The following is a 20,907-nucleotide window of genomic DNA, read 5'->3' as shown; positions in this document are numbered from 1 at the left end:
TGGCTTAAAAAGGGGGAGTCACCATAAAGGAACATACCTTCTTTAGGGGGTTATTCTTTTCTTTTCCTCCCTCCCTCCTTCTTTGTTTCCCTTTTTTGGGCCGTGCTCTCTCGTTCTGGTCGGACCCACGGTGGACTATTCACGTGAGCGCTTGTTTTCACGGCAAAGCTAGTTCCAGCTCTCCTGGCGGGACGGAGAGGAGGAGGAGGAGGAGGAGGAGGAGGAGGAGGAGGAAGACGAGGAGGAGGGGGCAGTGTTTGACAAGCCAGACAGCCGCACACAAACACACGCTCAGAGAGAAAGTTAGTGCCTGGATCCCGGAGGATTTTCCATTCAGCGATGTGTGTGTAAGTGTCACCTCGTCTTCTGCCTGAACACGCTTTTAAATCTCTCTGCTGTAGTCTGGCTTCTTTTGCCTGTTGATTTCTGCGCTGAAGACTTCTGCGTTACTTGTGGGACCGTCCCTTTTGTTTTCTGTCTTAAAAGCTCAAAACTTTGGATCTTTAAGAGTAATTTCTCTGCATTTTCAATTTGTCATGAAGCTCTGTTTTTACCTTTTGCTTGTTGTGAAGTTTAAATGCTTCACCTTGCGTTGCCCTCAGGAATGTCCCCGCTGGATGTGAGAGCATATGAGTGGATAAATTGGTGTGAGTGTTAATTATTTGGAAGATGGTGTGTGTCTGTGTGTGTCTCCTGGGAATTCTATGAAACATGAGGAAACAAGTGCTCAGGAGCTGAGAGGGAGATGTGCCAGGTTGACTGACAGGGAACTGTAGGTTTCACTTGTGGACAGGTGAGGTAGCTGAGGAACAACTGTGTGAGATCACTTAGATACACACAACAGTGAGCACACACATGCATATGACAACGCTGATACCTGACAACACCCAACTCAATATTTGCACCTTTAACAAGAACAGCGAAACTCACTTTTTCATGTGTGTGTGTGTGTGTGTGTGTGTGTGTGTGTGTGTGTGTGTGTGTTTTTCCATAGATGGTCAGTGTTTTTTTCCTAATGGGCTGCTGGTAGAGAACAGGCTCTGCTGGCAGGAGTTTGACTCCACTGTAATTAACCACCATTGTGCATAATACAGTAAAACCAACAGGGGCAGCGAGTCGTTCACACAATTCAAATACTTGTGCTGACTCAGAGCAGGCAGCAGGGTTTAGCTCTCTGAAAAGATGTCACTTACTGTCACTAAACCCCACGACACCTCCTTCTGTGAAAGTAAAATCATTTTTAGGACTGTAACTAGCTGTTATTTTTATTAGCAGTTGATTTGCTGATTATTTTCTTGATTAATCAATTTATCGTTTGGTCTATGAAATGTTAAAAATTTTGAAAAGTGTGAATTACAGTTTCTCAGAGCCCAAGGGGACGTTTTGTCCAACCAACACTCCAAAGCCCAAAGATCTTCAGTTAACAATCATATAAAACCGAGAAAAGCAGCAAATGTTTTGCTGAAACGATCAATCGATTCTCAAAGTAGTTAATTTTCTGTCGATTGATTAATCATTTCAGCACTAATCTTTTTTGCTGCATTTCTGGTCTTATTGGTCCGAGAACGTTTGAGAAGACTGGATGATGTGATTAAATCTATATCACAATTAATTTATCTCTAATAATAAGCATTTTTAATACATCTGTGCATGTGACATTTCCTGTCTTACACTGGCTTACTTTTTATAAGTTTATTGATTACTGTATGGCCAGTTAAATATTCTGGACTTCTGGAACATCTGGTTAGATGTCAGTGGTTGCTGTACCTATTCTCAGTTTGGTTATATGGGATTCATACTGTTTACTGAATTTACTGTAAAATTGAAAATGAATGAGAAAACTTGGGTCATAAAAGATTCACAAGAGATTTCATTCAGAATTGATTCAGTAAATTTGGTTTATGGTTACGAGCTGAGCTGAACCAGGGTAATATCAGCCTCGTCATCTCAGTGTTACTTTCATCGGATGCTGAACTCGAAACATGTTTAGTTTTCACTCCACATGCCCAACGTCTCCTGCATTTCAACATTTGTTTTTCCACAGAAGCCTGCCTCGAGTTCGACACAACTGCAGGCTTAACTCCCAGGCGGTGCATGCACAACACCTGAGCACACGTCACCCCTCGTAAACAGGGCAGAGAAACCGAGCCGGGAGCCACTTACACCAGACAATGGTGCAGTCAGTTCCTGGGCTCGAAATGACAAAATTGCTTAGATGGCTTCCAAATGGTATGTGTGGGTGTGTGTGTGTTTTCCTGTCTGTTGTGAACATGTGTGTACAGTAGGTCTGTGCTCCTGCCTCTCTGTTGGTGTTAGTGTTTGCAGGCATCCACACCTACCTCTCCCTGTCAGCCGGGTTTCCCTCTAATTGACGCACTGCCGTTCCCCTGTAGCGCCGGTTTGCAGTGCCGGCCCGGTCCCTCCCAAACCACAAGGGACTCTTTGTTTGTAATTTATGAATTAGTGTGTGGTTTGGGTTACGAGAAGAGAGAGGGCAGGCCAGAGGCTGACGGCACCAGAACAGGAACAGGAATAAGCACAGCCCGCTCCAGTGCTCATTTTGATTAGCTGGATGTTAACTAGCTTTTGTTTATCATTCCAGATTAGCAGTCTGGATGTCCTCTGGAGCTGGAGGGAGAGATTGAGATGACAGTAGAAAATGATTAATGGGGAAGATGAATGGGCGCCTCTGTCTTTCTCTTTTTCCTTCTGTTTTTCTTTTTTCTCTCTTTCGCACCCCTTTCCCCACACACAGAGCTGTGACTTCATTTTGACAATCCTGTGATAATCTGTGTAGATCTGCGTCCGGCCATCAGATAAGGTTGACTGCTCAGTTGTAATAACAGAAAACAGAAAGTGCAGAAAGCCAGACCTCCTCTTTCTGTCTCGCTGCATCTTTCTAACTCCGTACAGCTTCATACCCCCCTGCTTGAAACGCTCTTTGCGCCATCCATTGGCTTCCTTTCGCTCTTTTTCATCAAGTGGTTTTATTTACTTTGTCTAGTCTGAATGGAACCTGGCGCTGTACTAAGCTTTGGCCTGGTTCTCTCACAGAAAAGCAAAGCCCTCTTTCCTTTCCAACCCCCATCTTTTTTCTCTGCCCTTGATTTGATTTTTATCCTTTTCTTCTCTGTTCTCTGTTTTTGAAACTCAGCATGCATTCCTAATGGCTTCAGCTCTCCTAGAGGGGTGTTTTCTTTTTTCCTTCCTTCCTTCCTACTGCCCTTCCTTCCCTCCTTCCTTCCAGAACAAGTCTTTCACTAAAAAGTACTCTAAAATAATAGCCATTTTGAAATATGTAGGGAGGGCGAGCAGTCTCCTGATAGCCAAAGCAGATGTGGCCCCCCCAAAAAAACCTCCTGGCATTCTTCAGCACCAACATGCAGCTGCTTGCAGGGGGTGTTGAGGTTCTCCTGTCCCCCATATACCACCCTATACCTCCCCCCACCACCATCTCAGTAATACCTATACATCCTCATACCATTATCTGTATGGCTTGCCCCCCCCTCCCCACTGCAGGTCCCCAGTGTCCCATCAGCCATAACGCGACCCCTACAGCAGCTCTACTCTCCCATCGTAGCTCAATTATTACACACCACAATTCCTTGTTAACAAGCCGACTTTGCAGACTGTAGTTCTGCTTCCAAAAGGTAGAGCCCTTTACTTTATAGTTCATCTACAAGAACTTAGCTTTTCCTTTCCTCTTGGGCCAATTCTTTGTGCTTTGAAAGGACCCAGTTTTTGCAAACAGTCAGTGTTTTATCATTCCTCTGATGTCTGTGTTATAGCTTGGACTGGTCTTGATGGAGGGATTTGAAGAGCCTCATAGCTGTGGGGAGTCATTTATCAGTGAGATTGTGGGGGTAAGTCCCGTGGATCCTGCTAGATTTAAAAGGTCAGTGAGGTGGCAGAGGGGTAAAAACGGCTGAAGGTTACATTAACTCGTGTGCTGCTGTGATGATACACACTGAAAGTGATGCATAAGTCAAGTCACGATAGAATTGTTTATTCCCATTAGCACATTTCTTACATTGTCTGTGGACTGGATTTAAAAGCCCCCCTCCACTCATAAATGTGTTCGCTTAATGACGCTTCAGTTTAGTGTTCGAGCTTCACTTTGCAGAATTATGTATTTGCAGAGTCTGACACTAGAAGGCTGCATTCATTTGCTGAAGGGGGGACATTTCTCTGCGTCTCTATGTATACAAGCAAGATTTTGTGACGTCTCAACTAGTTTAGAAGCCAATCCTGGTCCAACTTAACTCTTAAAACGTGTCTGGAGGGGATCTTTGTTGGTCTTGTTTGGTGTTACAATGACAACAAGCATATACAGTCGATTGGTATCTGCAGTATGAAGTTATCCAGAAAGCATGTGTGTGTCCAGGTCATGCTCAGGTCTGGAAGATGTGGACAGAATGCCAGAGAACCTCTTGAATGGCTTTATTCAGTAGGCTCTCTGCCTTTTTAGTTGCCCTTTAGCAAGCTATGCTCACCCAGGAAAATTAATTTTCTCTTCAAGGCACCCTGGCCAGGGTGAAGGACGCTGCCCCTGTGTCTTTGTGTGTGTGTGTGTGTGTGTGTGTTTACTGGATGTGCTGGCCTTAGAAGAACCTTAACAGTAGTCCACTTAATTAAACCAGGGCATTGCACCGCAAGGAGAGCAGAAAAAGACCAATGTTCAGGTGCATACCAACTATGTGTGTTCATGTCAATGTTTTGCCAAAGGTGTGTATGTTTGCTCACTTGCCTGTCCGGCCAGGTTTGTGTGTACCAGCCATGGGTCGACTGGTATCTGCCAACAGCCGTGACTGTTTTAACCTGCTCGGAGTTAAAGATGGATGGTGTTTGTCACTGCAATGTATTCAGGAATTTGAGACAGTTTTAAAGTCAGTGAAGGAGTATACTTTTCTCTGACAGCTGGCCAACTGCAGGAACTACCCATATAGTTCACACATGAATACATTTTAGATTCATTTTTAGAATCCTGTATTTCTCCAAAACAAAAGATACTAATGTAAAATAACTCAAGAAAGTAACATTTTAAAACATGTTAAGATGTATTTTGCCATTCAGTGATTGCCTGTATGAGTTTGCGTCAGTTCTTGCCAGGCCAACGTGTGTTACTGTTGGATTTGGTGTAAGAAGTAGTGTCAGAGTAATGCTGCTGTTCTCCTCATAGAGGCTGGCATAGAGTAGCATGTGGTGTGTTTTTACAGCCCTCTCTTTGCCTTCCCCTCTCCTCCCCCTCGGCTCACCCTGCCTCACCCCCATTAAACTCAATTTGTTCTGAGAGGCAAGGATCGCTATGAGTCCAGAAACATGTGCTGCGCGATCAGAAGAAGGCAGAAAAACATGATTTAAAGGCGGATTTGGCATAGTGAGAGAAAGAAATGAGTGTTGACTCGCAGAGGGAGACAGAGTTGCTGTTGATATGCTTTGGCTAACAACTTACTGTACTTCTTACAACCTAATTGAATTGAAAGAGAGACTAAGACAGACAGTAAGAGGAGGAGAGACAGAGCACTTATGTTTTTTTATGTTTTTGGCTTGGTTGACTCCTTATTAGAAGTCTGGAGACTTTCAAAAAGCCTAAACACTCCTCAACAATCCACCAAGACGTCCAATAAAGGTTTAAATGTTATGCAGCTGGATTACAGGGTGTAAATTTAATGAAGACCCTGAGTCTAAATGAAGAGACTTTGAGAGGAGGTTCCTATCTAAACATGTGTTTTAGGTTGGCCCACGTTTGGTAGGTTTCAATATACCGTAAACATGTGTTTTGGGTTGCATTGCCTTAGTAGTTTTATCGCTGCTGTATTTCAGGTTTTAGAAATTAGCAGACATGCTTAATGATGTCTGTAGATTTTACAGCCCAGGGTTTTTGAATGAAGCATTAAATGACTAGCTGCAGATGTTAGGCACGTTTTCAGATGTCTGCCGGTTGAAGGGAGACCATCTGCTGTGATGTAAATTTGTGTAGGTGATATCTAATAAAGCAGTAAGCTTTTAGGGCTAAATTTTATCTTATTGCTGTCTAAACTTCAAGATGTGGAGGCAATATTTATACACAACAAATAGCTTCTGAATTGGCTTGAAGCCATTACATATAACATAATAAAGTACTGGTATGATAATATTTGATAAATATCTGTACGTTTGTGTTTTAAATGGAAAGATTGCATCTGTTCAATTTTAACTTTGCAAAGACTTCAAAACACATGAATGTAACAAATTTTTCTTGCAACAACTGATCTAATAAAATGTTTGCCTATATAGGAAAGTTTAGATATTCATATTGCATCAGTAGAAAATCGAATATTTCTGTGCTTATTTGGCAGCAGTCCTTAAATTAAAATCCTCTACTTGGAGTTTAGTTGCATTATATGCTTAAACAGCAAGTAGAGGATCTGACATGGTCTTGGCATGAGAAGCTTCACAGCGATAATTATCTGAGATCGGAGATTCGGTAAACACAGGACACAGAGCTCAAGTAAACATGTGATGGCTCACAACCTCAAACAGCCAGGGTAAGTCCACTTATCAATGCGTTCTCTGTGGACGACGGCCTCACTCAAGACAATATTGATCTCTGATTGCTGTTTTAATGGTCAATGGTTATCTGTCATCAGCAGCTGATGGGTCAGTCCAGTGCATCAGGCAAAGGTCAGGAGGGTCTTTGGAGGAAGTAAATTTTACAGGTCATCTGTTGAAAATGTCTGATGATGGAATCTTTACATCTATAGTTTGAAGTATTGAGCTAGAGCCAGTTGGTGATTAGCATAGCTTAGCATAAAGACTGGAAGCAGGGGGAAACAGCTAGCCTGGTCTGTCCAATATTCAAAAATATGCATACCAACACCAACCATGTAGTTGTAGTATTGAGCTTTAAAGGTGCTGGTAGGTGTATTTTTGAACTTTAGAAAGAGCCAGGCTAGCTGTTCCCCCCTGTTTATAGTCTTTATGCTAAGCTAAGCTAATTGACCCCCTGCTCTTACCTCTTAGTGGTATCGATCTTCTCATCTAACTCTCTGCCAGGGAGCATTTCCCAAAATGTCAACATTCCTTCAAGATAAAGTTTATTAACTTTTTATTATGATAAAGGCCACCCATTCTCTCTTCCACATCCTCTACATTTAGCACTTATATTTAGTGTTAATGTTAAAAGCAGCACTTGATGGCAGTATTATTCCCCAAAGGCTTAAAATATATTCTCACCCATTGGGATGTGTCCTACAGTCTTAAATAACCTGCAGGCTCTGAGTCCCAGCTTAGCCCCGGTACAGTAGAGCCATGCTGGGCTGTTATTTAAAAATCTCCCAGAGAACTCCATCACTCTGATCTCGAGCCAGAGCCCACTGATCTAGCCTCCAAACACCACCACGGCCTCAGTCTTCCTTTTCCTTCCAACCGAGGATGAAGGGATGATGGAAGGAGAGATGGAGGGAGAAAAAGAGGGAGGGAAGCATTCTCTCTGGCCTTCTTTGGCATGCTTTTTTTCTTCTTTTTTTCCCAGCAGGCCATCTGTTTCCTGTCTGCAACATGATACCAAGCCCGATTGGGTTCTCCTACTCTTGAGGTGTGTGTGTGTGCTATTGCAGGGTTTGTGATTAGCTGCTATCTAATACAGCTAGTCATTTATGTTGGTACAAACTGGCCCATGTGCTCTCATGTGATTCAAGTGTGATATAGTAGACACGCTTCCCCTGAAGTATGTGGGAACTGCTAACTTGTGTATCATTGATTCATGTTGAGTGTTCTCAGTGGCTGATGTTATGTGGTAATGCATTATTTTCTGTCTCAACCATCCAGAGTCATGCAAATACAAGTCTTTTTCACACTTGTTTGTATGGAACAGTGTGAAATGATGCTCTTTGTGTCTGTTTCTTCAATGAAAAATACTTCAGAAGTCTATGTACTCCGCGCCAAGAAGGTAATACATATCTAAAATCTTGAAGCTTGCAGTCGTCTAATAAGGTTTATAGCATGGTAATAGAGGTTGTTCTGTATGACAAGTGTGTGTATGCTTTAGGGGGGCAGTGTCTGTTTAGATCTTGGCTTTTCTCCACTAATAACAGTAATAGAGCTGGCTGGATGAACCTGGATAATCCCCACTCTCTTCTTTCACTTGCTCTCTATGACAATGAAGGAGGGAAAGTGGAAGTCTATTGAGCATTCAGCTTTACTGCCAATTTGGTTACTGTTTACGGGGTAAGTTGGCATTTCGGGATTAGACACCTCAATCAACAAATGAGAAAAATTACACTACCCTGTCCATCAGCCAAAAGTAGCCTCAGTTCCTAGTCTCTGTCTTTCACTTTTTCACTCTCTTTTTCCCTGTCCAACGCTGTCAGATGGGGATTTTCCACCCATAGGCCCACACAGAAAAGCTGGACGTCTCTCTTTGCCAGTGTGTTTGTTTTTAATTGACGTGCATAATGACGTTCATCAACTAAAGCGAAGCCAGACCTCCAAGTTGTGTTTGTTTTGCAAGGCCACTGTGGATCCAGGCCTCCGTAGGCCTCCTTAGCCAAACCAGACAGATTTTGGGATGCTACTTTTATGCAATCCAAAATTTTGGTAGCTTGCTGATCAAGCAAACACTCGCATTTTTTACTTCATTGTTCACTTAAATACTGTAAATGTGTATATTTTTTATTTTATATTTCTTATTTTTATATTTAGTACATACTTTTAGTTCTAAATTATGCTACTTTTTACTCTTGAATGGGAGCACCGGTACTGTACAATCCCCCCCCCCCCGGGGATCAATAAATATTTCTGATTCTGATTCTGATTCTGATCAGGGCTCTGTTGTTGTCAGCGCCAGATCCACTGTAGCTCAGAGTAGGCCAGTTGGAAGTGCGAGGGAGTGGAGAAGAAGTTGTTCTCCAGTGGGTAGACGAGTGCTTTTTGACACATCATGAGGAAGTAGCATTTTGTTCTTTATAACATACATTTAGGTGGAGTTAGCTAAGCCCCTCTCAAGTCAATAAACAATGTAGTTCTGTTAGCATAGAAACTAAGTGTGCTCTCTGAAATGTGTTTATTATGGATTAATAAAAGTAACAATAGTTAAAAAAAATTGAATAAATAAAGATTCAGTCACAGAGAGAGAAACAGTAGGTATGTCAGAACAAAGGTTGCAATAGCAACATGTGATTTCTTACATGATAAAAGTACAAAGACTTTTTACAAAGAGCTTTCAGGACCCACAGATCCCCTTTAGAAATGTTACAGACAACCACATGTTCTGTGTTTTGATCACAAGATTTCTACTCTTTCATTTGCCAAATAAAATGCCTGTCAAGGTTAATATGACAGTTGCCCTATAAAAGGTCAGTGCTGATGAATTCACGGGTGGTCCTCTCCCTCCTAAGAATCCTTTTTAGTCTGAACTCTGACTCCTCACAACGCTGGCATATCCATGACCCCGCTAGAACCATTTCACAATATACTGCATAAAACATTAAAATGCTAGTGTGAAATAATTATTATTCATCGGCATAAATTCTAACAAATTCATTAGCCAATATTTAAAGGAATAGTTAAGCATTTTGGGAAATACACGTATTTGCTTTCTTGCAGAGGATTAGATGAGAAGATTGATACCACTCTCACGTCTGAAGGTTAAATATGTAGCTGGAGCCAGGAGACTGTTAGCTTAGCTTAACACAAAGACTGGAAACAGGGGGAAATAGCTAGCCTGGCTAAAATCCACCCAGCAGCAACTCTAAAGCTCACTAATTAAGGCATTATATCTACTTTATTTAATCTGTAAAATCAAAGCGTAAAAACAGCAATTTGTTGTTTTATGGAGGGTTATGTGAGGGACTAGGAGTAGTAACTTCCTGGAGTCTCCGCTGGTTGCCAGGCAACTACTCCCAGCTAATCTAAACACTCAATAAAGCAATAAGCTTACTTCGCAAAATGTTGAACTATTGCTTTCACTTTCTGTCTGCGTGTTCCTCATCTTTCTTCTTTCCAAGCGTCATTTGTATTCTTCATGCTATACTTATGTATGGAATATATCGACATAATAGATTCAAATATTTCTGACTGTTTGGTTTAAAGCTGATCTGTCTGCATCAGCCACAGGTAAAGCCATCCTTTTCTCCTCTCTCCTTCTCCCTCCACCCCTCCCACTCTTACTTCCTGTCTTCTTCTGCCTCAGGGTTGAATATATGTGCAGGAAAGGTGTTCTGCGTAATGTGTGTGTGAGTTAAAGTGTCAAGTGTTGACCCGCGTGTCGGTGTATGCTTGTGTGAGTCTGCCTTGTGTCAAATCTGAACCAAACCCCCCGCAGCAATGCAGTGTGAAAAAAGACACAACCATTGCAGATCAAATTGCATTTTCTAACTCTATAAGCCACAGTTGGCCCACTGTCGGAGGGTTTCTACAGCCGTTTGATACCGGAAAGATTTACAGCACAGCTGGAATGAAAATATTGCAGGCTGGGCTCGAGATTGAGAAGACAGGTCTTCTCAGCTGTGTCAAGAGGTTGATTCCTGTTGGGTAGAGAGTTATTTGTTCCTGTATTCAGGGTTGTAGTGATAAAGAAGGTGGGTAGTCTCTACTTTTTCCATCTATCCATCTATCCTTTAGACTCACTGCATTTTTGTCATGCTTACATTTATTTGCTTTAAATATAGATGTATCACACCATCTTAACAACCTCTTTCCTCTTTGAGGAGAGTGGGACACAACCAGACTTCAATGCGTACATGCTGCTTGTATCGCCAGAGCTATTGATATGATGACTGATAGTAAGATAATCACCTCACTTAATAGGTGGGACTGATAGGGTCAATGGCTGGTAGCTAGCTGCTGACTTTGTGTTTTTTTTATCTGACAAATTATAATTTGATGCAGCGCATTTCTGACTTGTTAATCCATCCTCTTAACTCTGTTGTAAGGCATTTTCAAACCTCAGTCCAGTTGAATTCGACTCAATGGTACAATGGTTTGTATTCCCCCTTGGTGCGATTTGTTTGGGTACATCTGAACACAGCAATTGTACAAACTACAAGGCATACTCCGCTAACCGTCTACGGTAGCCAGGTGCACTTTGCATACTGGGATGTAGTTGAATGAAATCAACAGTTTCTAGCAGCTAGAGCACAGTCTGACCAGGGCTAGCTACGAAGTACATAGCTTTCTTGATATTTGGGCAGATAGGACTTTCTTCAGGACCTTTTTCCTGTGTTACTTTCCTGCTACCACCACAGACACATCCAACCAACGAGAGGAGAGAGCACTCTCACATGGCTTTTAGTTGTTTACCAACTCATTCACTGATTATGACCAGAGCAAACAAACTCTAGATCTGAAAATTCCTTTGATTCCCATGTTGCTTGAGTGAGATGATGAATTACTCTGTGTTCGCAGGATATAAAGGTCTCAGTGGTCACATGAAGATACTGCAAAACGAGCAATCCTAGAATTTGCAAAAGAAACTGTGCGAGGGAACCCAGTTTTAGGGCACTAACAGGTGTAACTATGCAAACAGTGTTTTATGTTCATTCACTACAGGCCTGGCTGCACGTTTGAGGCTCGTGTTTCCTTGTGCTTGTACAGGATATCTAATAGAGACTCGAGGACTTGAGAGATAGCTTGTAATGTTGTAACTCTGTTCGCTCAGTTTCATTATCTAATCACAGACTGCAGGTTCTCTGATGTTCCCCAGGCATTTCAGCCACGGCAGCAGGTGTTTGTTTTAAAGGCTGCTGTAAAAGTGTCTCTGGCAGCCTAGGTGTCTATCACTCCTCTCCCTGTCTGTTTCTCTCGTGCTCTTTCTCTCCCCACTCTTAACCCTGAGGACATGCATCTGCATCTGTTGTGGCTCAAGCTGTTTTAAGACCGTGGCTAAGTTGACAGGGGTAGAAGACACAGCAGGACGAACAGATAACCAGCTGTACCCTGAAAGTCTCTGCAGCCGGGATGGAAATGCCAAAGTTTTGCACCCACATGGGACACTCGAGTTTCCAAAACTAGAGTTATATCATCATCTATGGACTCCACGAGTGCACTGCTATTTATGTGTAGTGTGTGTATAATTGCAAGTGTATGTGTGTATGCAAGAAACCCAGTTAAAACATTATATGTATTCAGTGCTTCTGTATGCCAAGAAGCCAAAGCCATGAGGGGAGAAAGGAAATGTTTATGGAGGTTCTTCTCCTCTCTTTTCCTCTTTCATCACCTTTCCTCTTCTCTCTTGATCACAAACAGCTGCTCAGTGTAGCTTGTGATAGCACCCGCCTACTAATGTCTATTTTCGGAGTTGGTTCTAATAATAGCCCATAGTAGAGTTATGTCAAATGTCTGCTCAGATTGGACGGGCTCAGTCCAGTCTGTCACACCTCAATGCTTTATTTGATGCCAACTGAAATGTGTCCATAGCGCAGAGTATCAAAGCTATTCTTCAATCCATTGCTTGTTCAGAGTCGTGCTCTTTTGTTTTTATTCTCAAAGGAAGGTACCAAAAAAAGTATTTGTAATGGTACTGAACATCAGGTATTGGCACTGTTAGCAGTATCAAAACATTTCAAACAATATCTAGCTCGAGTGCAGTGTTGAAGTAGCAGACTAAACAAAAGGTAAATGGGTAATATGCATGTGTGTGCCATGTGTATTTGTGGTGATAAGGCCGATGACAGAGTCGGGCTGACCCAGACCTCACCGTCATTATCTCTGTCCAGGCCTGACCGCTAATACGGCCCAGCACCCTGTCAACACGTGTAGAAAAAAAAAAACATGCCTCCCTTTCTTATACACATCTGAACACGCCAACTCCCACACACTGCTTAGGTTTTCAGGGGTTCTTTCTCTGTGTTAGAGGTATGGTATAACTTTGATTGAATACCACTGGTTGTGATTCACCCTCACTTAGGGCTTGTCTAATTACCTGACAATGAGAGGACGCAGAAGCACCTATGATAGACAAGCGCTATATGGGGCAGGTGGTAGTGTTTTACCAAAATGATAAAGAGGGAGCAATGGAGTGTGAAGGCCTGCGTCAAATCACAGAGCATATAATGACACACAGATGCACACAAACATACTCTACTGTGTGATTTTGTTATGCGTATATCCTCCGTCATTTAGTACAATGGTTTGTAATCTAATCTAGTCATTTCTGGTGTTTACTGAAAAAGCCAGAGTGTTATGGAGAGAGTCATAAACACTGCATGTGACTCTGAGATCATACTCTTACTCCACTATGCTTACACACTGTGGTTGCACTTACTGCCTCAACTCACAATAGTGTTTATTGTTCATTTAATATAGTTAGATGTCCTTTTCAAATGTACAGTGTGTTGAACTCATGAGGATTCACTGTTGTCAGATGGAGTGAAGCAGAGCTCCTCTTACATTATTATAAACCGACTGTAGCTCCCTCCACTGGTCATGTTCACTATTAAAAGGCACAATAAAATGAAATGCATCTATGTATGTTCTGTATTTACAATTCATGCTCCTATAGCTGTACAGTAGGTGGCATATCAAGCGAACACATTCATACTGTAGCATATCTAAATTATGCACTTGAATTATATCATAGAAAAACATAACCGTAATCAGAACACTTTACATAGCAGAGATGGGAATGAACCTCCACCTTACTGTAACTTTATGGCCCTATCAGCCACTGATTGAAAGCTTAATCACAAGCCTTTTGATGTATTCAACCATGCAAGAGATTAAGCGAGAAAGACATAATGTCGACAGCCAACATTCATCTCAACCCGTGAAACTACACAGCACAAAAAAGTTAAAGAGAGACCCACTGGTATATTGAGATTGAGAGGTAGTTTATCTTTCGCCAAAACGTCATTCATTCCTCAGGTCCCAGTAGACGTTAATGTTGCCATGTGTTGATTTTATGAGCTGCCGTGTACCACCAGTTGTTGCCTTCTGCTAAAGATAGCCCCATTGTTTAGATCAGCCGTGACATATGTTGGAACATGCTTGCTGAATATTGCTGCCTTTTATTTCTGTCACGATTGTGTCTAGACAAGTCCTGGCGCTATCGGTCCTCCGTCTGTTCCATGTCAGCGACAACAAATGACAATCTCTGTTCCTGACTGTTTTCACAAGTCATTTGACGACCTCAGCAGCTCTCGGACCCAATCAAAACCCAGCACCCCCATTACCTCACAACTCTGATATGAAGGAGTGAGTTTAGGCGGGCGGCATGGTTTGATGATTCAGCATCGGTCACATCCTTGTTGACCCAGTGGAACATCAGATAATGATGAGGCTGTGCTGACTGTGACAGTGGACCCTCCTCTCCCACGTCCAGCCGATAAAGACGTGGAAATACAAACTCACAAACAATACAAGGTTGGCAGCACCAGTGTGGCAAGGTCACAGGTCATGTTTAGCTATGGACAGTAGACTTTTAAAATCTATATTACAGTAAGGACTTCTTGGACATATAGTTGTGAATTTTACTGAATCTAAAGTCAAGACTTACTATTTGAAACTAACTTTAATTTTATGTCCTGCAAAAGTTCCTACTGCAAGAAGATGCAGATCGCCATAGTTTACACAAGGTCATTTTAGTACAAATGTAGCTTAGATTTTCTTCCGGTAAGAGAAAGTTACGAAAAAAGAACAAGCAAATGAGCTGATGAGGCACCAGAGTCCTTCTAATTAAGTAGATTCAGTTGAAAAAAAATCTTAAACTGTAAATCGCATCTTAAATGTCTTTTCTTAAATTACTTTTAGTTTTACGTCATATTAAAAATCCAATTACACGTTTTTTAATTGTTTAAAATAAACAGATAAATTCTCTCTTAAAAATATGAGGACAGTTGTGAGTAAATCCTGCTAGCGCCTTGCAAAGCTGCTGAAGTAGTTATTGATTATTGCAAGCATTAATTTTGTTAACAGAATCAGACGAATACGTGATACATGATGAGTGACATTGCAAGCCAACAAAAATACCAATAGATACTTAGGTTTGAGTCATTGATGATTAAAAAAAGTGCATGTGGGAGAGGATGGATGTGTATTTGTGATCATGCTCAGCGCTTCCTCTTTGTGCATATTTCAAACTGGGACTGGGGTTGTGAGATTCTAGCATGTGTGTGTGTCTGTGTGTGTGGAGTGGTTTTCTCGCTGATTGTTGTGACCCCACACTGTCAACAGAGCATCTATTCCTGTCTCTGCATCTATGTTAATGACACCAACTGTGTGTTCGTGCACATGCACGTGTATGAGGCGTGTTTAAATAGCCAAAACAGCTGGGATTTTGGAGTATAACTGATGGCTGTGGTGAAGTGAGAGAGATTACGTTCAGAGCCCATGCTGTAGCATCTGTGTGTGTGGGTGTGTGTGCGCATACATTTGCATTTGTGGATGTCTCACAGCAGAGGGATGTGTGTTATCCATTAAAGTAAATGGGGGAAAATTTCTGCGCTTTGCAGCTGAATGTAGGGCAGGGGGCTCTGTGAGGCAGGATGGGGGGTTGAGCTGTTCCTCTCTCTCCATCCTAGAATGCACTCCCAACCCTCACCCGACTCTGGATGCTTTTAGACTGCGTCACCATCCAGCTATGTGTTGCTTTGCTTGAACGTCATCCAGTAGAATATACCTGTATTATATTAAAGAATACTGAATGAGTACAAGTCTCTTTAACACACAGATCTTGTCACAAGAAGCTCCTGCCAGCCAAGGGCTTCTTTAGCCTGCACAATCCACGCTGACTGGATAAGACCACTGATTTGATTAAGCATACGTACATCTGAGCCAAAAGACAAAGCTGAACTTTGATCTACAGGATTTGAGGTTTGGTTCTCATAAGTTTTCGTAAAGTTTTGTAGCAAGCTGGAACTTCGTAGCCAGTTTTCCACCAGGGGCCTTAGATTAGCTTTTGGAGCGGATGAAGTGCCTTGCTTAAGGACACATTGATGGCAGTTTGCCTACTGGTAACATTCCCAACTCATATTCATTGTTTGTCTATAAATTTAAAAGGCAACTTAACCTCTTGATTTTTCCCCATAAATGTTCCCTAAAGTTTGTCTAAATCACACTGACTGAAATATGCAACTCATGCAGTCATGTAGGTGGTGGGCTAAAATTTTCAATACCACTGGTATGCTGTATGTTGTAACTCTCTAGCAGACACACACACACACAGACACACACACACACACACACACACACACACACACAGCAAAACCTAATAAAGTAGTAGAGTAGGTTAAATTGCCCACACTAACATAAAAATGGAAGAGAACCAGGAAAAGCCCTCAGCTCAGACCACCAGTCCCTTGATAGAATTACCAGACCTCAAACCTTGTCAACTTTGTGTACACAAGACAAGAATGAGTGTGTTAATCATGTCCTGTGACACACATGCTCTCTGTCATGCAAGCACACATGCATTTAGATATGTAGGCACTCATGTAACCATTCATTTGTACAGTGTGAGGGTGGGCTAGTGCATTTTTTTGGGGGAAGATAAACAGGATGGTAATGCCTCAGTTTGGCTCAGGTCAAGGTTTGTTCCACACACACACACACACACACACACACACACACACACACACACCCTTATACTGTCCTTAAATTCTCAATTAAACCATTCACATTTTTGTCTGTATAATGAATAGAGTTTCTATCTCTTGCATGTAAGGCTGTCAAAAGTGCACAAACTTTCACACATAGACACACACACACACACACACACACACACACACACACACACACACACACACTTGAGCCCAATCAGCTGCTGTCAGCTGGATGCTGTTAGAGTGTTACACTGGGGGTTGGAGAAGGAAAGGAGAAGGGAGGGAGGGAGAGGAGGAATGCAGTCTCAACACCTTCAGCTCCTGCCCTATTCACCTTGCATGTTGTTCAGCAGGAATGCCATTAGCTAAGTGAAAAATGGTTGTGTGTGTGTGTGTGTGTGTGTGTGTGGGTGGATGGCCTCGTGAATGTGAGCGGGCAGATGTCTGCATGCCTGTCTGAGTGGGAAGCAGGAGAAAAAGCTAAAACAGAATATCCAAGTGTGTCTGTAAACATTGATTTGAGTTTGAGGCACTGCCTTTGTGTGTGTGTGTGTGTGTGTGTGTGTGTGTGTGTGTGTGTGTGTGTGTGTGTGTGTGTATCAAGGGTTTTAGACAGCACTTTAATGTTGTAGATTAAGTAGGCACTGGCTGTGTGCTGATTGAAACCAGACGCTTTTGCTCAGACTTCTTACACACATCCACACACATACCAGCACATTGTTTCAGTGCAGCCTTTTTTTTCCAAAATGCTGTATATCCCTTTGAGGGGAAATTACTACCCAAAGTGTTACGCATTTTGTCATCTAAGCTCTAAGCTAAGTTATCCACAACTCATTGAAGATTTGTGGGGGGGGGGTTTTATATCTGGTTTGGGACAAAACTCTCCATATCTTTATGTAGCTGCAAATGAATCCCATCTCCTGTCAAGAGTGTGTGTTGTACACACTCTATTTTACAGCTTCTCACACACTCTCCCTGTCTTTCTTTGCAGTTTTATGAATTTACAGTACACCTCAACCAGACCTGGATCAAGTTGCACAAAATTCTTGATTTTTGCGTCACCCAGAATACAGTATAATTTAGAAGAGGGTCACCACATTAAGACAGCATCACAGAAAGGTCATAGTGTAGATTAAGCTGTCTTTTTTTACGGCCAAAATCTCAGAGAGCTAAAGCAGACCAAGTATTAAATAATGCCCTAAAACGATCTCTAAATATTTAGTCCTCAGCAGCCCGCCGTGTACTGTATACTCATAAAGGCTGAAGTATGTTCAACTTACTGGCTCAGGTCTGATCTCATCTCAGATTTAGCGTGGTTTAATATTTCATTATATCCCTTCTGGCTTACAGGGCTTTGTCCGAACTGTGTTCTGCATTGGTCAGCACATGGCCCATAAACAGACACCTACAGACTTGCACACACACACACACACACACTCTGGCCTGCAGAGCCCAGTGAAAACAAAGCCGGGCTCTGCCAGTGTAAACACGGGCCATTGTTATGGGCACTCTTTCCCGCCTCGTATCTTCGCTCCCTGTGGCGATCCAGGGCTCTGAGAAGTACTGCACAGGTCCCATTTAGTGGAGTCATATTTAGAATTGCGAGGACTCATTTGCCATGCGTTTATGTGACCATGCCATTATAATACAGGCTGTAGAGTGTGATTTATGTCCTTGGTTTCTCTCCCTTGCACTCCTCTTTCTCTCTTTTACTAGTTCAGTTTTTACTGCTTGGCTTCATAAGTGTGGTTTGCGGCCGTGTGCTTCGAGAGGTTTTAGCTTTTTGACAATTATTTTTAGACAAGCAGCAGTCAATTTACTGTACTGTACTGGCTTTTGCCAACAAAGTAATCCCATAGAATCACATAACATGAGAAATGGCTGTTTGGAAGGATAGATATTGTGATGTCAAAGTGTGTTGGGCTGTGTGTGTATGCGCATATGTCAGGTAATGCATCCGTATGTGTTCTATGTACGCACATGCATCTGGTGTGGCCGCGAGTGTGCATGCGCTTTTGTATATGCAGGCGTATCTCAATTATCTGTCCCTTAATTGTGTAAAAATGTGTGAGAAAGGGTCTGTGTGTGTGTCACGTCATGGCGTCTCTCAGCTGTGACCCTGGGCCACATGTGCAGCCAATTAGGGCCAATCAGAAGGCTGTAATCAGGGCGTGGCGTGGCGATGGTGGCAGCGTGGCAGTGGGGGAGTTTTAAGACCCATGATTAGTGTGTCAGACTGATGAGGAAGGACAGGGGGAGCTGGCAGGCTGAATCCCATTTCTTTGCCTTTTTCACCTTCACATGTGGGGAGCTCTGTTTATTTAGTTTGTGCCAACCAGACATGGATAAAATGGGGTTTCAAATTCTTGGTTTTTTTAACCTATTGAGTTGACAGATTGGTGCGGTTTGCCACATGAGATGATACAATTACAGAAAGGTATTTAAATGCAAGAGTATATGTTTCTACAACTGGCAACTTACCTGACACCATATTAATTCTCCCCGTGCAGTAATGTGAACCCGTCTAAGCAGATTTAAATCAAATCAGCAGAGCTCTTTGAAGTCTGTGAGTTTCAGTAAACCAGCTTTGTTGATTGGCTGCAGTAAGATCCCAGCTCCCTCTGTTCAGTTGTCAGAGGATAATATGATAATATGAATTCAACTGTACTAGTTTGTGGCCTTTTATGACTCTTTCTTAAATAAGTTAACCAATCACTGATCTTATTGGCTGAACTACAGTCAAGTAAAATGTCACTAAATTATGTACTCAGTGTTTTAAGGAACACATTACTCAACTTTCAACCCAGTTAAGGAATTAGAAATGTCAAAAATAAATCATGTTTGTTTGGGGGGTTAGTACTTCTATAATCTACTGGTGTGCACTCATCCTTAAAGATTCCTTTCCTGCCACTGAATTTCGCATTTCTACATCTGCTTTTCTTGGTGCACATCACAGCACAAACCACAACTGCTGCGAGTTAATCAATTTAGTATCAAAATAATATTGATGTAATGGAGCTTAGGTAGCGTGACAACCAAACTGAATTCTGCAATAAGTCGACTTACAACAACTCGTACAGCTGCATCATTCTCATCCACGCTTGTTGCAATTTCTCTGTTATTATTTTTCATGAGTGCAGCTAGGTAGCTAGCTAGCCATGTAGGAAGATGACATCTTAGGTGCAGGTGTACTACAAAACAATCCGTCAAGTCCTCATCTTTACATCTATACTGCTCAAAGATGGATGTTGTTATCCTGTCAATCTCTGCTGTCAACTATCTAATAAAAGCAAATACTGTATGTCTTAAAACAATCTGTACTGTGCAGTAAATGTCAGTAGTTAAATGTTCAGTCTTTTCATCATTACTTACAATTGGAAAACTCTTGTAATGTGTCCAGGGCATGAGTAGTACCCAGTGGAGGGCTGCTTGCTGCTCCTTCCAGCATTTTGATTGACTCTTGGACCACTGCCAAAATCCGTCTCTGGAAATTTGATCAGTGTGTTTATTCATCAGCCTTTAAACAAATGGTCCATTTTTACCCGAAATCACATGTCACAATTTCACTATTAGTGCAAGTGATGTCAACACAACCAGGCAGCTGATTATTTGTCATTGTCTATTTGTTTGTCCGGAGCAATGAAAATGCAAGAACGGCAGACAGACAGAAAGCTGGACAGTCATCTGCTGAGCTGTAAATCACCACTGATCTGACAGGGCAGATGAACACGGTGACCGGAGCGTGGCCCGGCCTCCAAAACCACATGTGAGCGGGCAGGAATGTATAGCCCACTGCTTTGTGGGTTTGTGTCTGGGGGGAAAGAGTGCAGACTCCCTGACTCACAGGACACTGTGAGGTTGGGGGATGTGAAGGGGTGAGGAGGAGGGGGCAGCATAACTTTCGGGAATCAGAGTGCAAGGTCAGGAGGAGTGTGTGAATCACGGCCATCATGCTGTTTACAACTGTCTCATTCATAGCTTCTTACTCTCCCATCACAACATACTCTCCCGCTTAAATGAAATGTTCGACAGATTAACAGAACGCATAATCTTGATAACCAAATCTCCTATAAAATGTAGATTAAACAGCTATGTGCACATGAGGGAGGAGAACAATTTCCTCTGAGAATCAATTACAAATTAAAATGTAATCAATGACGCTTTATAATACTATGGACAGAAAGGTATGAAGCACCTAACAAATACAAAACTTTGACATATGAGAGTGGGAAAGGTTGACTGGACATTCTCTCAATAAAAGTATAGTCATTTTTCAATTTATTTTGGTTTTTGGTTTTGATCTGTCGGTTGGACAAAACAAACAATTTAATCATGTCCACTTGAGCTCTAAGAAATTGTAATGGAATTTTGCACTGATATTTCATAGACC

At 42.1% G+C, this 20,907-nt stretch overlaps 1 protein-coding gene across 2 annotated transcripts in view; it reads left to right on the top strand.

The window, feature by feature from the left end:
- The window catches only part of LOC139302319 (protein eva-1 homolog C), a 68,299-nt gene that overhangs the window by 41,821 nt on the left and 5,571 nt on the right, over nt 1–20,907 (top strand). The window lies entirely within an intron of this gene.

Source organism: Enoplosus armatus, chromosome 19 (genome assembly GCF_043641665.1).
Source record: "Enoplosus armatus isolate fEnoArm2 chromosome 19, fEnoArm2.hap1, whole genome shotgun sequence".
Lineage (NCBI taxonomy): Eukaryota > Metazoa > Chordata > Actinopteri > Centrarchiformes > Enoplosidae > Enoplosus > Enoplosus armatus.
The sequence above is the reverse complement of the archived record's forward strand: the minus strand, read 5'-3'. Positions and strand labels throughout refer to the sequence as shown.